This window comes from Siniperca chuatsi, linkage group LG6 (assembly GCF_020085105.1).
Source record: "Siniperca chuatsi isolate FFG_IHB_CAS linkage group LG6, ASM2008510v1, whole genome shotgun sequence".
NCBI lineage: Eukaryota > Metazoa > Chordata > Actinopteri > Centrarchiformes > Sinipercidae > Siniperca > Siniperca chuatsi.
In genome coordinates, this window is record NC_058047.1 from 32,244,611 (window position 1) to 32,259,340 (window position 14,730).

General features: G+C 40.6%; 1 long non-coding RNA gene across 10 annotated transcripts; it reads right to left on the reverse strand.

Moving 5' to 3' along the window:
• Nucleotides 1-6,471: 6,471 nt before the first annotated feature.
• On the reverse strand, nucleotides 6,472-11,341 carry LOC122877794. Of its 10 annotated transcripts, XR_006378346.1 has the most exons (9): nucleotides 11,224-11,341; nucleotides 9,991-10,105; nucleotides 9,588-9,682; nucleotides 9,338-9,453; nucleotides 9,192-9,234; nucleotides 8,299-8,475; nucleotides 8,000-8,133; nucleotides 7,814-7,875; nucleotides 6,472-7,474 (listed from the first exon to the last, which is right to left on the reverse strand). It is a non-coding gene; the product is annotated as an uncharacterized LOC122877794 (long non-coding RNA). The 10 variants fall into 10 exon arrangements; XR_006378345.1 differs by having other exon boundaries at nucleotides 9,196-9,234; nucleotides 9,338-9,682; XR_006378344.1 differs by having other exon boundaries at nucleotides 9,338-9,682.
• Between the last annotated feature and the right edge of the window lie 3,389 nt (nucleotides 11,342-14,730).

Below are 14,730 nucleotides of genomic sequence, written 5' to 3' on the forward strand. Positions count from 1 at the left end.
CTTTGGTCTTCCTCTAGACCTCCTGCCTGGCAGCTCCAACCTCAGCATCCTTCTACCAATATATTCACAGTCTCTCCTCTGAACACGTCCAAACCACCTCAATCTGGCCTCTCTGACTTTATCTCCAAAACGTCTAACATGAGCTGTCCCTCGGATGTACTCATTCTTGATCCTGTCCATCCTCGTCACTCCCAAAGAGAACCTCAACATCTTAAGCTCTGCTACCTCCAGCTCTGCCTCTTGTCTTTTCTTCAGTGCCACTGTCTCTAAGCTGTACAACATCGCTGGTCTCACCACCGTCTTGAACACCTTTCCTTTCATTCTTGCTGATATTCTTTTATCCCACAACACACCTGACACTTTTCTCCACCCGTTCCAACCTGCTTGCACTCGCCTCTTCACCTCTTTTCCACAGTCTCCATTGCTCTGAACCGTTGACCCTAAGTACTTAAAGTCCTGCACCTTCTTCACCTCTGCTCCCTGTAACCTCACCGTTCCACCTGGGTCCCTCTCATTGATACACGTATTCTGTCTTACTGCGGCTAAGCTTAATTCCTCTGTTTTCCAGAGCAGACCTCCATCTCTCTAGATTTTCCTCCACCTGCTCCCTGCTCTTACTACAAATCACAATGTCATCTGCAAACATCATAGTCTATGGAGATTCCTGTCAAACCTCATCTGTCAGCCTGTCCATCACCAGAGCAAACAAGAAGGGGCTCAGAGCCGATCCTTGATGCAGACCCACCTCCACCTTGAACTCCTCTGTCACACCTACAGCACACCTCACCACGGTCTTACAGCTCTCATACCTGTCCTGCACCACTCTAACATACTTCTCTGCAACTCCAGACTTCCTCATACAATACCACAGCTCCTCTCTCGGCACCCTGTCATACGCTTTCTCTGGCTTGGGTGAGTCCTGAACCATCCCTTAGTTATGCTGCTACAGGCCTAGACTGCCGGGAGACTTCCCATGATGCACTGAGCTCCTCTCCTTCTCCGCATTTTTATTCCATTACTGCATGTTACTAACTCAACATCTTCTCTCTCCTGTAGTTTTGTGTTTTCTTGTTTCTCTCTCCTCTCTCCTTCTGTCGCTTTCAGCAGGTATTTCTGCCTCCGGAGCTGCAGAGACTGGATCTGTGGTTGTGGGCCACCTGCTGCCCCCGTGTTCCTGCTCGAAAACTGCTACTACAGTTGTTGTTATTGGCTCTGTTACTGATGCTGACATTATTCTTCCTATAGTTCTCATTCCTATTATTACTAATTTATTAATATTAACACTACAATTACTATTCTACTATATAAAAAAAATTAAAAATTCTATGTGGTCTTTGCATTGTGCCTCCCTAACCTTACCCGGATGGCCGCCCACCATTGAGTCTGGTTCTGTCCAAGGTTTCTGCCTCTTAAAGACCTTTTTTTCTTGCCACTGTCGCCAAATGCTTGCTTCCAAATGCTTATTTTCCACAGTTGTTGGGTCCTTAGTGACTCTATCATTATAATGTACTGTACTATGCAACCCTATCGCCAGACAGGACTGGTGATATTGGACAATTCTGCAAATCCCCTGATAATGTTCAATGACAATGTTTTCTTTTGTACATCCAATGAGCATCCATGAACTTTCAACCAAATCGCATTGTCTTCTTCTGCAAAGGCAAGGTCAGGTGTCATCATGTGACCTAAGTGTAAAGTGTTATTTTCACCCAAATCATGATCTTTTCCTAAGCCTAACCAAGTAGTTTTTGTGCCTAAACATAACCAGACCTTAACCACAGCGTTTGAAACGTAGAGATTCAACATATCTGTGGTTTGCAGAAACGGAAAATGGCTACGTTTTATTCTGGCAACTGGGTTGGAGATCTTAAGGTGTTAAATGGTTTGTGACTGACTCCCCGCGACTTTAAAGAGTCTTGCTAAAAGTTTTGACATTCCAGCCATATTAGGGAGTCCCCAGGTCCCTCCGTCTCATCATCAGTTGCTTCTGCCTGTTGGTCCTGCAAGATGTTGTGCTTGAGTAGGTTTCTTGTATATTGTGGTGTTTGTGCTCGCTTACGCTCCTCTTCCTCTTCACATGTATACTTGATGCGTGGGTTAATGTTAATGATGTGTTGGTTGATACTGGTGAAATCATTGTCTATGGATCTGTAGCACATATCAGAAGTGAACAACAAAACTTGAGTTACTGTGAAGTTGAAATCTTTTTGTGTGAGTAAATATAAACCATATTTTTGAACTACAGGGAAATTCTGAAAAGGGACCTGAAAAGAGACATTATGAAATAAAAAGTGAAATTATGAAATGTGACATTATAAAATGAAGAGACATGAAATAAAAAGTGACATTATAAACGTTTCATTGGGTAAAATGCCATAAATAAAAATTTCTATTATGAAATAAAAATCCTGTACAACAATAAATTACAAAAATAATAATTTCTTAAATTATTTCATCAACGATTTTTTTCATTTATATATTTTACACATTTATATATTCATGTGATTATATATTTATTGATATTGAACACTTTGGGGCTCAATACTCTGTGCAGTCAAAACTCACAGCAAATGGTCGTCCCGTAACCTGAGCGCTTCTAATAGTAACGGCTGGTAATACATTTCCTTTGATCTAAAACTGAAACCGATTTCTGTGTGGTATTTTACTAAGGTCTTTTTTCAAATTGTATGTGTCATTTTCTGAGGTTGTATGTGTGACACGACAACTTCTTTGTCAGGTTAACCCCTGGCTGGTGCCCAATTAGTAACCTTGTTATTGAATTAGAAAATCAAGTAGCGTACATGGACATGATGGAGTAATGTAGGGAGAGTTAAAATAAAAGATGCAACAACCAAATCAGAAGTTAAAAGTCGTGGAGTCATTTTGGACTCTGATTTAAGCTTTGAAGCCCATATTAGCTAAGTGACCGAGACAGCTTTCTTCCACCTGAGAAATGTTGACAAAAAAAGCACCAAAGTAAGATGCTGAGAAGTTGATTCATGCATTTATTACTAGCAGGTTGCATTATTGTAAAGCTCTCTTCACTGGCCTACCAAAAATGCAGATTGGGAAACTTCAGCTAGTCCAGACTTTTAACAAAACAGCACATACTCCTGTTTTAGCTACCCTGCACTGCCCCTCCCATTTCTTTTAGAATTGATTTTAATTCTTTTACTCACATACAAAGCTTAATGATATAGCACCTTCTTACATTTCAGACTTTTTAACTCCTCATCAACCAACAAGAGCTCTTAGGTCCTCTGATGCTGGTATTTGAACTGTTCCTAAAGTCATCCACAAAACGAGCGGGGACGCTGCGTTCAGCTACTACACTCCAGGACTGTGGACACCCTGCGCAGTTACATTACATATGCAAGCTCTGTTGACATTTATAAAAAACAACTGAAGACCTATTTATTCAGGCAGGCATTTAGTTAACGTAGTACATTTGCATCTCTTCCCACTGTCATTTTTACTACTTTTACCTCTCCTTTTTATTGGATATATTTGGCTTTGATTTTAATGCCATACTGTAAAGCACTTTGAGCTGCGTTTCATGTATGAAAGATGCTACACAAATAAAGTCATTATTATTATTAACCAGCTGGTTAACTGTCTGTATGGCTGTTGGAGTCAAAGTGATATTAGGAACTATTTTTTAGTGCTCATCCACACACATATTGCACCAATCAAATTAAAGTATTGTCAGTATCATTGTCAGTCAGTACTAAACATTTCAGCCCCCCAGGAGAACGCTAATGTAGGGGGCGCTATCACTGCACGAAAATAAATCAAACTTAAAATTGATTTGGTTATTTTGGTAATTAGAATTTTGACCAGGTGAATAGGCTACACAAGTCAAAACAAACACCAGGCATATATATGTACTCATTTCTTTGCAAAAATACATTTTACCTTCTTTTTTACTTTAAATTTTAAACCACAAAATACCTCAAAAAGGTCCCGAAATGGCCACGAGGTGGGGGCGTTATATGCATCTGTGCCCAGGTGCCCACTGTCTCATTATCTGTCTATGTGTAAAAGCAATTAGACAGATTCAAAATAGATTTTCAACTCCTAGATGTAAATGGGGAGATGCCATGTTGGAATAGATATCTGTCTGTTGTGAAAATGTGTTGTGCATCCTTGTGTAAATGCCTGGCCTCATCTGGTGCATCTCTCCATGCACCTCGAACACATCCCATTCAGTGGAATGACTGCATGTCAGTGTCACTGAAAAGCAAAAATCATTTGACATGTTTTAGCCATTATGTGATGTTATGAAGCAGCTGTGCAGAGCTGAACTGTAGCAATGGTGTTTATCAGTGTGTTTCTGCTCCGGGGCATGTCACCAGGAAGCCAGAGACACTTCACAGGCATGAGGCGCCCCCGGATTTTAATTCTTGTTAGCCGAGCCTGCTTCAGACCTCGCGACCTAATTAGCAATTAGCCAGCCTTTTACGTGGAGACCTTTGCTGTGGTGTGTGATCCTGGTCTGATCTGTATGCAGTTTGTGCAGACGCTGATAAGAGCACCTGGAGTACATGTGCAGTTTTTTAAATTCAATTTTATGATGATTTGCATGCCAGGACCGCTGCAGGGCTAGGGGAAATAACATAGCCTGTCTTCAAAAGGAGATCTGTACACCAAGCACAGCAAAATGTGTAGGACTGTGCTTTTTTTGTGCAGGCAGGTAATTTGCTCCCTGACTAATCTGCAGAGATAGGGAGAAGTTCAGAAAAAGCACTTACACAAAGAACAAGCTTTAGCTTGGAGGCTTGTCAAAAACCTGAAGAAATTAACACCATGGTGTAATTGCTGGAACAGGCGAGAATCTGCGCAAACCTCAGAGGCGATGGCAGGATGTGTGTGTATACTTTTGCTTGTGAGTTCATTTAGAGCAAGCTATTTTACCAGTATATATGTGTATGGATGTGGATATATGTGTGTACATGTGAGTGCATGTGTATGTGAGGATAATTAATTTACTGGAGTGCTATGAGACATATGAGAGGGTGTTAGTACACAGAGGTATGTGTAAGTGTGTTTGTGTGTATCGGATGGGGAGTGTAGGAGTATAGGTGGAGGTTGGATGAGGTTAAAACTAAAGCATGAACTACACTGGCACTTATTAGCAGCCAAACTCTAACATCTTTTACACACTCTCACAATAATCAGGCGACACAAACCAGTGATTTTGTTATTCCTTGCAATGCAAGTTTTAGTTCTATAAACATATTCTCAGAAGTAGAGCTTTTGGGGCCAAAGTTTTCCTCCACTTAGTAATATAAGCTTAACTTAAATAGTTAAGCTTATATGAAATCCATGGTCATCTAGTTCCACTAGCTAGCAGCTGCTTAACCAAGCTTTTAACCAAGATCCCAGTCTGTCTGAGTTGCCTAAACACAACCATAAAACCATTAATGGTGGACAAAGCATATGTAGCCCGTGCAAAGTAGTTGTATATGAATATATTACATTGATTTGACACAGGCTTGTCATTGGACACCCTAGCAAACAATTTTCGAATGGCGAGACGATCCGCGTAGCGTATTTTTTACCACAGACAAAACGTTCCCCTAGCCTTCAGGCAATGTTACCATTTACTAGCTCATACCATAAAAAACATGACACCATACAGCTTTGACTGTGACGAATGTCTTCATCAGCTCAGCTATCCATTCATTCATCGCCTTCATTCACCCGCTGTCTATCGCGGTGGCAACAGGGCCATCTAACCGCAGCAGCCCTGAGGACAAACTTCTCCCACATGCATTTAGACCAGAGTGACAAAAGGTTACTCTGAGAACCGTGTCCTTCAGAATACAGCTTATCATTACAGTTTGTCAAGGGACATTCAATTTTATTTCTATAGCGCCAGTTCATAACAGAAGTTATCTCATTGCACTTTTCCTATAGAGCAGGTCTAGACCGAACTCTTTATAATGTTATTTACAGAGATCCAACAGATCCCACCACGAGCAAGCATTTGGCGACAGTTTAGTAAATTTCATGCTCATCCACAGTCTAACCTGGGCAGGTGCAAAAGAAATTGGTACTTGGAAGTCAATGGGAAATGGTATGTAATGTCAAGGGCTGCAGAGCCTTCACAGCCAGCAGCACTGAGATTTGTCTATGGAAATCCTTGTTTACTAGTTTTAGAGACGGTAATACATCTTGTTATTACGGCCCTAAAACCCCAAACCCGGCGTCAGTTTCTTTCAGCTTCCCCCCTTCGGTCAGTGGGGGCAACCTCCAAGCAGAGTTGAGAGATGCACCACTTCAGCGTTGTCCCGGCTTTCAATTAACACAACCGAACACTGCCAGCAATTACTTCATACTAACAATAGCACTACAAATACATAGCAGTATAAAACGTTATTTTTCAGGCACCTTATCAATATCATACTAACAAGAGCAATCAGAATAACAGGAAAATAGTGAGTAAATAATATTGACAATAAAGATTAGTAAGAGAGTTAGAGTGATCTGAATTTATTGAAATAATGGTGATAATACAGTAATAAAATCAATTTTCTAATTTACTAAACAATCATATCTAATAGCGCAATTGTTATTCAGTGTTATTCAGTGTTATACTATGAGCACAGCACCATTCTTGGGGCGAACAGTCACCACTGGTCATTGCAACAATACCCCCCAAAAATCTAAATTTGTTTATTTTATCCCTCAAAACCAGATCTCAAGTACAGTTAGTGGCTTGTTGTCCTCTGAACTTTCAAAAGTTTCCAGAGCTTTTAAATTTTGATGGGCTAAAAGATATCATTTCAGTTTAAAAGTAATACGAATCTTAATAAAAATTAGTGATTAAAGTGTGTTTCATTCCAAAAAGTCTGAACTGGCTTTTTTGTTTTGTATCATATTCCCATTAGAGTCATGGCAGGATGTGTAATTGCACAGCTAATGTTCATCTTTCTATCCTAAAAATCAACTGTATTTCTTTCTAGATATTTAATTTGTGGGCATTGTATCAGTTTTCATCAGTTACCATAAGTCTATAAAGGAGGTTATAGTAAATGATAAAATTAATTTAGCAGCCATCCAGATCTCACACATCTGACGAGCACCAACAGGTTTTTGATCTGCAGATGTAAACTGCAGGGTTACTAACCAATTCCAAAGTTGAGCCTTTCTAACATCAGAGCTTAAGATTCTCCAGAAATGCTGGGATTGTGCTGTAAAGATGTACAGTAGATATCAGCAGAAGACACATAATTATAGACAGGTTGTTAAAGACTCACTAATGTGGAAGAGCACCTCACTAGGAAGTAAGTAAGGATCTCACACACAGTGAAAGATCTACTTCATCAAAATATTGTGCATCAGTGCAAGTTGGCCCAAAGATGGTGCTCACACCAACATAGTGAGGACACAGTTACCCACAGCCACCCTGTGGTGAGCTAACAAACAGCAGCTCATTTCCAAATGGAGTTTCACGAACACTCAGCACCATCTGTAACAAAAGGCAGAAAACAACTGTTTGAATGTTTGCCATATAAACAAAGCACGTGCCAAAACGTTTTCTTTCATTTTGCTCTTGCATCTTGTTGAAGCCACCGTCAGCGGCTGGATGCAACAGACAATACCACCTCTTTGTGTTTACCCATAGCCAGTCAATTCCAGCAGACCCAAAGCTTTCACTGAATACATCTGCTATATGACCTAATAACCTCTGTGGAAGTGAGTCCCAGTTCTATAAAATATACTAGCAATCTAAAGTTAACTGCACTAATGTTGAGAGTGCACTAGTTTCGCAGTTCATAAACAAGAAATGCATGTATTTGGTACTTACAGGAAATCAGAGGTAGCACACATCACAGGACCCATCAGCCTCGTCATCACACTCAATTTGGCCTTGGACAGAAAAAAAGTAAACATCAAACAAAGAAGACACAACTGAACAGTCAGCGTTACAGGATCCAGTCTAGAAAGCTTACAGGCTCTTTAAGGATGAGAGGTGTCTGCCAGCATCACTTACCTTGTGTTCTTATGTAGCCTCCCACAGACACCAGTGCTACATCAACAGATCTAGGGGAAGACCATGCACCCCTCCAGCCCAAGAAAGCAAGCTCATACTGTCTGCTGGCCAGCTTCCACCAGTCTTCACCTCAACTGAATTAAACACAGATAAGCAGAATCAGTCACAATAACATCATAAATAAGTGTACATACCAACACTGACAAACATTTAGGAACTGGTGTAAAATTATGTAGCCCAGTGTAGTGTAACAGGTCGGTTTGGTTTGCGAGGATGAAGAAGAAAAAGGAGCCACACACAGGTGAAGTGTTTAGGTGTAGAGCTGCAGAGTGAAGTCCCTTCCCCAGCTGTTCGGTGGCCACAGGACAGCACTGCTGCTCGGGCTCTGATCTCTGTTGCTCACTGCAGCGCTGCTTCTCAGCTAGGATCTGTACACAGCAGTCACACTACAGTAGGAACTGTGTGTTTTGCATGTCCTAGACAAGTTAAAAATGATGTGTCTTTCATTATGAGGTTAAGCCATTGTAACAGTGCAATTTCATAAACCCTCTAGAACAATATAATTCATATTTGCTACAAAGACTACAGTGCATGTAGGTGTATGAACATCTCTACATTTAAGAAGCAATGTGTAGTTATATGTGACCGGGCACATATAAATATATTGTAAAATGATTTCACTCAGTTCTACATGAGGGTTTCTCCATTGTGGGGGGGGTAGCGCAATGAGATAACTTCTGTTATGAATTGCCGCTATATAAATAAAACTGAATTGAATAGTTAGTTGCGGCGAGTCACGCTGTGAACAGCCGCAAGCAGTGGAGCCACACTGACACGGTGCAGGTGTTTTCCCACTGCATCACACAGCAAGGTGAAGTGGTTTAGCTTGATGACGTGATGGAGGTGTGCTGGTCACAAACCACAGTAAGCCCTTTCAGCTCACTGTGGCTGTTTCTGTTTGTACTATTCCTCCCTGCAGCATTTTAACTGATCTGCTGACCAAACAGAGCTGAATATGTCCGTCAGGGGTGTAATAAAGTGCAAATAAATGTCTTAATATCTTTAGAAAATATGTTATCAATATATGTTTTGGTAACGTTAGGTACCCTCCAATGGCATTTGTTTACATTAAAACACATTAATTTTAAGGCACATGCACTAAGTATTAGTGAATGAATCAAGTAAATCTTACTGACAGTGGTGGAGGAAGTACTCAGAAGTATTTCCAGCAAAACCTAAAGTATCAAAAGTAAAATGCATTATACAGAATGGCCCATTTCAGAGTGCAGAATTATTGAGCCCCAACGGTCCCGAAAGAGTGTGTGTGTGTGTGTCTACCTGCAGGAGATGTGCTTTCCTTTACAGGTAATATCTTCCACATGCTATGAGGCAGTATTTAAAACCACACCCTGAGTCTGCTACATCCTGACCTTCAGGTGGCTTCAGGAGATTAGCTGTAAACAGTGATGCATCTAACAATCACAGAGTACTCAAACCTATTATTCCTCTAACCTTTTCTCAATTTTAATAGGCAAGTAAAATGAATAGAACTGTTAAAAGATATTCTGACTGAAACTCTGACACTTACTCCTGTTGTCTCCAGGACTCTTGATGAGGACATTCTGCTGCCTGGTGCAGTTTGTAATCTCCTCTTGCACATTCAGTGCTGAGGCAGACAGAGTGCTAAAGCGACACAGAGGCAGCTCTGTGTGTTATGATATCATGACAGTATTTGGACTCCAACATCATGACTGACATGGAAACAAAACACTTTGTATGTATGCATTTCATCCATCTCAATGAAAGAAAGCTCCCAAGAACATTTTCACACCACTTCTAGTCAACACTTATTTTAACTGCTACAGTTTGTTTTAATCCAAATTTAATCTTAGTCAGATCTAAATATTTTCGGGCTTCGGTCTTTTATCTGCCACTGAAAGCTTTCTGATTATCGCATGCAGCAGATGTTTAAAAAAGAAGAAGACATTTACCAGCCAACAAACATATTCCTGCAGAATGGCTCTCAACTGTACAGCTGACATCAGGACTGGTGACTGACAGGTGCTGTCTTGGTCTGTGCTGCTGCTCCCACACTGACAGGAGCCTCTGCCAAAAATATAGCAGTTAAACATATTAGCTGTTACAGGAAGACTTGTTTATTAGTTAGAAACGCTGAAAAGTAGCTAATAGTACACCTTAAAATTATACTTAACCTCACCTCTGTGACTGCTTCTGTAAATTAACTTAAACTGAAGTTGCCCAGTGATGCCAAAAACATCAATACTATTTGATGGTGTTTATGTAACGCTTCACAGCATGTTAGCGCACCTAAAGTAACGTTAACTTGCTAACCTTAGCGTTAAATTAAATAGTTAAATAAATAAATAAATCATAAGTACAAAGTGGGAAATAAAATACCACAGTGAATGATAAAATACATAAAAGCAATAAAACAAACAGCCAGTTCAGGTAAAACCAGGATCTGCTTTCAGATGTGTTTTGAGAAGAGGCTTAAACGAAGACTCTGACACTGACTCAGACCAGAGCCTCGGGTCCCTGATGGCAAAAGCTCTGTCCCCCTTAGTTTTCATCCTGGACTCCTGAATAGTCAGAAGAGCCTGAAGATCTCAAAACTACATGAAGGTTCATAAGGGATTAAAAGGTCTACAATATAGTCTGGAGCCATGAAGAGCCTTAAAAGTAATCAACAAGATCTTAAAATCAATCCTGAAACCAACAGGGAGCCGATGTAGAGAGGCTGAACCAGGTGTGATGTGGTCGCACCTCTCGGTCCTGGTTTACAGCCGAGCAGCTGAGTCCTGTACAGTCTGCAGTCTGTCAGAGTTTTTAGATTAAGACGAGTGAACAGGCTGTTACAGTAATCGAGGCAAAGTAAAAAGTTAGTTAAATATTGCTTAGAGTTACTATTCCTATAACGTTACCCAAGAGGTATGGCACCAGATTTATTGTTTAGGATATCAAACACATATCATACATTTCATGTTTTAAACACGATATTAATTTAAAATCAATAAGCTAACGACGATTAGCTAACAATAACAAATGCTAGCTAGCTCGTATATGATTAACTACGGAGGCAAACATTTTGTAAACATGTAACTTACACTATAAAGTTGATAATGTGAAAAACTGTATAAGGAAAATGTGTTATGGGAATACGAATTTTTAATAATTAGCTCTTAAATGATTTCATGCCACTTTACCAACGGTCAGACCGGTGTTGTTGTTCTCCTCGTTGTCCTTGTCCTTGTCCTTCTTCTTCTTCTTCTTCTTCTTCTTCTTCTTCTTCTTCTTCTTCTTCTTCTTCTTCTTCTTCTTTGTAAAGTTTTATGGCGGTTGGCAATCAACGTTATGTTGCATTACCGCCACCAACTGGTATGGTGTGGATAGGGACTCTAACTGTACATTCACTAATGATTAAATAAAAGAAAATAAACTGAGATGAAAAAAACAAAACAAAACAAAACAACTTCAATTGTTTTATATAGTGCCAATTCATAACAGAAGTTATCTCACTTTACTGCACTTTTCCTATAGAGCAGGTCTAGAACGAACTCTTTATAATATTAATTACAGAGACCCAACAAATCCCACCATGAGCAAGCATTTGGCAACAGTGGCAAGAAAAAACTTCCTTTAAGAGGCACAACTAAACACAACATAGCTATATTCTCCTCCCTGAGGGCAGGGCCTAAGCAACACAGACTAACACAGACTAGCTTAAATTTCTGAGTTCTCAGACCATTTTTCACAATTGAGAATGACCTAATGACCAAACCTAATCTTTATTTCTTTAAGATTCACGGTCAGTTCTCTTCTGTCAGCATCATATTTTGGACAGTAAATCATAACATGTTCTAAAGTTTCTTCTTGATCACAGAATGGACATCTTCCTGTATTATGTTTTCCTATTTTACATGATGTACTGTTTAATCAGGTGGGAGAAAGGGAGGCAAAATCCAAATACCACCTAGAATTTTTATTTTTTTTAAATAGTAATTGTAGTGTTAATATTAATAAATTACTAATAATAGGAATGACAGCTATAGGAAAAATAATGTCAGTATTAGCAACAGAGCCAACAACAACAACTGTAGCAGCAGCCGCCGAGCAGGAACACGGTGGCAGCAGGTAGCCCACAACCACAGATCCAGTCTCTGCAGATCCGGAGGCAGAAATACCTGCTGAAAGCGAGAAAAGGAGAGAGGAGAGAAACGAAAAAGCACAGACTACTGTTGTACAGTAGTGTATGAAAACTATCATGAAAACTTGAAAGGAAGTGGCGTTCCAACAACCTAGAAGAATCTCGTTTAGCCTCTCAAGATAGTCTTAAAACATATAGGAAAGCCCTCTGTAATACCAGAGCAGCGTACTGCTCATCATTAATAGAAGAAATTTAAAACAACCCCAGGTTTCTTTTCTGCACTGTACAAGGCTGACAGAGAGTCATAGCTCTATTGAACCATGTATTACTACAGCCCTCAGTAGTAACGAATGCATGAGTTTTATTTATAATAAAACTTTTAGACTATTAGAAAAAAAATTCATCAAGTCCTGCCTTAAACTGGTACCGACTTGTCTTTAAACATAGGAACCTCAGAAACAACTGTAAAACCTGATATATATTTTGACTGCTTTGCTCCTGTCAACCTTCTTCAACTAACTTCGACAATTATTTCATCTAAGCCATCAACCTGTCTCTTAGACCCCATTCCAACTAGGTTGCTTAAAGACGTTTTACCCTTAGTTAGCACTTCTATACTGGATATGATCAATCTGTTTTTATTAACAGGCTATGTACCACAATCCTTTAAAGTAGCTGTAATTAAACCACTTCTTAAAAAGCCCACTCTTGATCCAGGGGTTTTAGCCAACTATAGACCTATATCTAACCTTCTATTCTATTCACCTTATATATGCTTCCTCTAGACAATGTTATTAGGAAACACTCCATAAACTTTCATTGTTATGCAGATGATACCCATTTATATCTATCGATCAAGCCAGATGAAACTAACCAGTTAACTAAACTTCAAGCATGCCTTAAGGACATAAAGACCTGGATGACCTGCAACTTTCTAACGTTAAACTCTGACAAAACTGAAGTTATTGTACTTGGTCCCAAACACCTCCGAGACACATTATCTAAAGATATAGTTCCTCTAGATGGCATTGTCCTGGCCTCCAGCTGCACCGTAAGGAACCTCTGAGTTATCTTTGATCAGGATTTATCCTTTAACTCCCACATGAAACAAACTTCAAGGACTGCCTTTTTCACCTATGTAACATTGCCAAAATCAGGCACATCCTGTCTCAAAATGATGCAGAAAAACTAGTCCATGCATTTGTTACTTCTAGGCTGTACTACTGCAATTCCTTATGATCAGGCTGTCCGAATAAGTCCCTTCAAACTCTCCAGTTGATCCAGAAAGCTGCGGCACGCGTACTGACAAGAACTAGGAAAAGAGATCATATTTCTCCAATATTAGCTTCTCTGCACTGGCTCCCTGTAATATCCGGAATAGAATTTAAAATCCTTCTCCTCACCTACAAAGCCCTTAATGGTCAGGCACCATCATATCTTCTTCTTCCAAACTTGGGTAACTTGTGTGTAAGTATAATTTAAACTACGCTCTTTATGAAAATGAGAGTAACTAACGGCATTAGCCCGGAGTCAGACGGAGTTCCGTGAGTGTAGTTTGATGTGCTTCTCAGAGACATGGCTACACCAGGATATCCTGGATCATAATGTTTCCATCGATGGCTTTCAGACTGTTCGGGCTGACAGGGATCACACCGGGAGGGGTAAGTGGAAAGGCGGCAGGCTTGCTGTTCTAGTTAACAACAGATGGTGTAACCCTGGTCACGTTACTATCAAGCAGAGTATCTGTAGCCCGGACATTGAACTGTTAGCTGTGGGCCATATTATCTGCCATGTGAATTCTCACATTCCATTGTTGTAGCTGTTTACATCCCCCCCTCTGCTAACCTAGCATCGGCGTGCAATGCCATTCACACCAGCATAGCACAACTACAGACTCAACACCCGAGTGCACTCATATTAATCTCGGATGACTTCAACCATGTCAGTGTTTCAACAACACTCACAAATTTAACACAGTATGTGAGTTGTCCTATTAGAGAGGACCCTCCCCCCCGGGTAGGTCAGACCACAACCTGGTTCATCTCAAACCCTGCTATGTGCCTCTGGTTAAAAGGCAGCCTGCGACCACAAGGACAATGAGGAGATGGTCGGAGGAGGCCTATGAGACACTGCAGGAATGTTTTGAAATGACAAACTGGGATGCACTCCGTGAGCCTCATGGAGCCCATTAATGGGCTCACTGAGTGCAATACTGGCTACATTAACTTCAACTAAGATGGTCCATTGTTATCCGAATGACCATGGGTAACAAAGGACATCAAGGACATCCTGAATGCCAAGAGGAGGGCCTACTGATGGTAATAGGGAGGAGGTGAGGGCAATCTAGGCCGACCTGAAGGTGAAGATCAGGGAGGCCAAGGAGAAGTACAGGAGGAAGCTGGACAACAACGTGAGAGAGGCATGAAGAGCATCACTGGCTTCAGATCGACTGGCAGCAGAGGAGTTGAAGGCAGCTTGGACAGGGCCAACGAACTTAATCTGTTCTTTAACAGGTTTGACACACCGGCTCCTGCTCATCCCCCCTCTAACTCAGCTGCTGTTGGCC